The following is a 3949-nucleotide window of genomic DNA, read 5'->3' as shown; positions in this document are numbered from 1 at the left end:
AGAAATTCTGCCAGAACATCAGAAGTCGACTTGAACGGTATTCTGTGTAATTTTTCACCGTTTCAAACATCAAACCTTGTTCTTGGTAGTATTCTGAGGGGGTTTGCTAATTGTGGTCACGCTTCGGTGATTTTCAAGCACATAGTCAAGTCTCTGGCCGAATATGAGTCATGAACTGGTTTACTATGCCTGCAAATGGTTGGATACGACAAAAGAACGTATACCACATTGTTTCATGCCATTAACTGGGCGGTAGGGCTCCGATTCGGTATTGATATTGAACTTGACCATTATGACCACTCACTGACCATGCCCATGACCTCACTGACCATGCCCATATGTAAATTTTTCATGTATTTTTGATTTTTCGATATCTGGCGAACCGCTCGGTTTACGGCCATGGTTGACGGCTTGTTCGAAACCAGGCAACGGTGGCCACGCATTGATGCATCATTTTTGACTCTCTGACGCCATCCTGAGGGGTCAGTCTTGAAAAATGAGAACGAAAGAGATTTTTTAGAGAAAAAATTTGTTTATTTAGTCTTATAAAAAAAAACTAGACATGTCTTGGGGTGTCGATCGAGAACGGAAACGGTAGAGGGATATAGTCCGCCCACTTTTAAACTGAAACAGCCCAGATTTAAGTCTTGCTGGGGTCACGGTATGAATTTAAAATGTGATGGTCAGTTTTGCGAAATCTGACCAGATTTCAAAAGGGTTAAAGTCATCGAAATATTCATATCAAATGATAACTGATACTGATACTAATACTGATACTGATGTATTTTGTAACAATGCTCAACCGAAAATATCATCGCTCCATCAAATATGCCGGACCTGACGCGTGAAACAGTATTCTGCCGGCCATCCGACCGTCGACGAGCATGTCCACATTGAAGTCGAAATACAAGCTACTTCTACTAAATAAATACTAGTCCGTCCTCAAGATTACCGGACCACGACCTGACTTATCAATCTCGCCCCGACACGTGCCTCCTCTTGTTGTCGCCTGCCCATTTATACTATCTTCTTTTCCTTTTCATTCAGCGTGCATGCCTCCTCTTTACATTGCCTAGGCCAAGCTGGGTGTCTGATTCCAAATACTACTCCAAGTCGTTTCGAGAACTTCCTATCTTTTCATTATATCGGAATTTTGTGCTGTATTGCGCTGACTAAAATTGCTAATAAACCGAGCCGAAGGGAATAGGGTAGATTGTAATTCAAGCGTGAAGTTTGTAGACTAGAAAAGAGCTCTGTGATTAGACAAATTTGAACCGGTTGTTTTCTTTACTTGACTGCAAGCGTAATGAGTTGTTTCGAGTTATCATTTATACTTCCGAGGCCGCCGCGGCATAAATTGTTGCATATCCAATGTTTTTACGTGAGCTATTTTCACTTGACCTTCTGCGAACCTTGTGTAAATAATCTTCGCTGCCGCCCTGCCGGTGATATATTGACTAGCCCTACCGAAATTATTAAATAGTAATGGAACGAACTTGTGTTGTGTCGTGTGTAGGCCGGTATAGGGTATGGCGGGCAACCGGCGTTAAGGGATATAAAATAATTCTTCAATTTCACCGACCAGACGCGTCTGTTTTTCGTTGAATTTTTAGTTAGCCGACTTTATTGTATCTATCTCTCTCTATCTGTAATCCTTCAGTGTGCAAAAATGCTTCTTACAATGTTCTTTTTTCATTGCTGCCTCACTGTCTGTTGTAGGCCAAAGTATGTGTTGATTTCAGACGCATGGAAGTTGATGTTATCTGTTACCGTGTTTTAAATTGGTATAACATTACTTTATAATGATAAGGCTCTGGGGTTCAAGTCGTAAAGCAATAAAATTAAAAAAAAGAGGCATATTTAAAGTTTTAGTCAATTAACTGTACTTTAATCATCATTTTGACATTATTTGATGTACTATACCAGGGGTCACCAACCTTTTTGCAACCGAGGGCTACTTTTGCGTAATGATTGAAGCGGCGGGCTACCAATACTCCCGCCGTTTACCCGTACCACACTGAATTTACGCTTTGATATTCATAGCACTGGGTATGACTGGACAGTGGACATCATGTTATCTGTTTCTATAGCAGTCAGTGGGAAGCCTGGCATTGTATGATATCAACTAGTGCGCTGTACTCTGGTATTTAACTTGACAGTGCGATTCTGAGTGAGTGTTCCAGATGTGCATTAATTAAGCGTGTTTTGTGTTTGTCTCTGATGAAGTTCATGTCCGAAAAGGCTGATTCACAACGATAAATTGAACCATAGACGCTTGCAACCTTCATAGCTGCTGCGCATACACCACTGTACTTTTCCTATCAACAATGCACCAAACGTTTGCTGCAGACTGAGGTGGGGGTCATTTTGCAGTGTTACAATTTCAATCTCCAACTGTTCAGCATCCAGAAATGACAAGATTTCATTATACCGGACAGCAGAAACGATTACAGAAAGTTAGAAACATGGTATATTAAACTGCGTTGAGTGTAACAGAAACAAGCTGTGCCAAAAGATGCAATACGTAACGAGTATACAGATATTGAAAATCTGCTAGTACTTCACGGCTATCTGACTCCGAATTGTAATATTGTTTACTACTTTGGCATTGTCCTGGTCGTCGAGCTATCGTAACGGAACCCCCCGCCATTTCAAGAAGACCGTGAACGGCATTCCGTCATGTCGCCTGTATAGGCAATGCGCCGTATCTTGAATTTCTGGTGATTCTATCACATACATCTATATATTACTAATTGTAATTGATGATATTTTCAAGTGTTTATTTATGTAAGTTACATGTTAGTGTGTTTTAAACAAGAATAGCTGAATCAATCATTCCATAAATCTAAAAGCTCACAGTTAATAATCTGACGAATATTGGTAAATGCTGCTATTCCACCTATTTTTAGGATGGGCTCGCGGGCTACTCATCTAGTCCTCGCGGGCTACTTGGTGCCCGCGGGCACCGGGTTGGTGACCCCTGTACTATACTTTCTACAAAAGGCATATAGTACGATAACCATTGTGTAAATATGCCTCTCACAAAATGATTTACACTTACAGTATGCAAATGTAACATGGTAAGTGGTAACTATAGGCTATAATATATATACAAAATCCAGTAGGCTAAATTGGTCTTAGCACAAGCCACAAGCTATATAGGCAAAATGTATATCTCTTCTGTTAATCGCAGATAGTGCTGGGAGAATTGGCAATTTTTAAAATTCTCGCTACCGGTACTTATGTAGATCTTTGTTCTATAGAGCTTGGTGAAAACCGCACTGCACTTTGATTTTGCTAGGCTAATCAACGAAAATTTATTCAGTTTTGTTCACTGAGATCGATATGGTCTAGATTTAGCACTGAAAGGCCCGTATTCGGAGCGTGGTCAGTCAGTCCAATATTCGTGGTCTCTACCACACTGGTAATCTTATAGCTGACGACCGGAGTGCAAAATTTAATGAAACTTCTCTTATTCGAAAACTACTTTCGTGCCGATTCCAAATACATATATATATATATAGATATAAATAGCCTACATTAAAAACCTGGTGAATGTACTGAAACCCCCTCAAATAGTCCACAAAGTTTAAAATTGGTGTTTTATTTAAATGCGAGATGACATAAAATACTGAGATTCACAGGGAACACAGCTCGATTTTGCCGAGACGCTCAATGGTGTCACAATCTGCATAATCGGCCATTGTCTACCGGCGCTCCGGATGTTTGAAACAATGCCGATTTTATGAGACGTTGAGGGCGATTTTGAGGGGTTCCAGTTCCCTTATTAGATTACTATTTATATTTTCGAAATCAGTGCGACAGTAGCTTTCAATTGAGGCCCATTTCTTTAAATTTTGTGCTCTGGTCCAAGGTTGTAATGACTTTACTCTATTCCGGATTTTTTGGTGACTCGAGTCATCTTCTAAAATATAGAGAATGACTTGAC

This window comes from Botryllus schlosseri, chromosome 14, assembly GCF_051294905.1.
Source record: "Botryllus schlosseri isolate E-star chromosome 14, Bs_hap1, whole genome shotgun sequence".
Taxonomy (NCBI): domain Eukaryota; kingdom Metazoa; phylum Chordata; class Ascidiacea; order Stolidobranchia; family Styelidae; genus Botryllus; species Botryllus schlosseri.
This window is presented reverse-complemented; position numbering follows the sequence as displayed.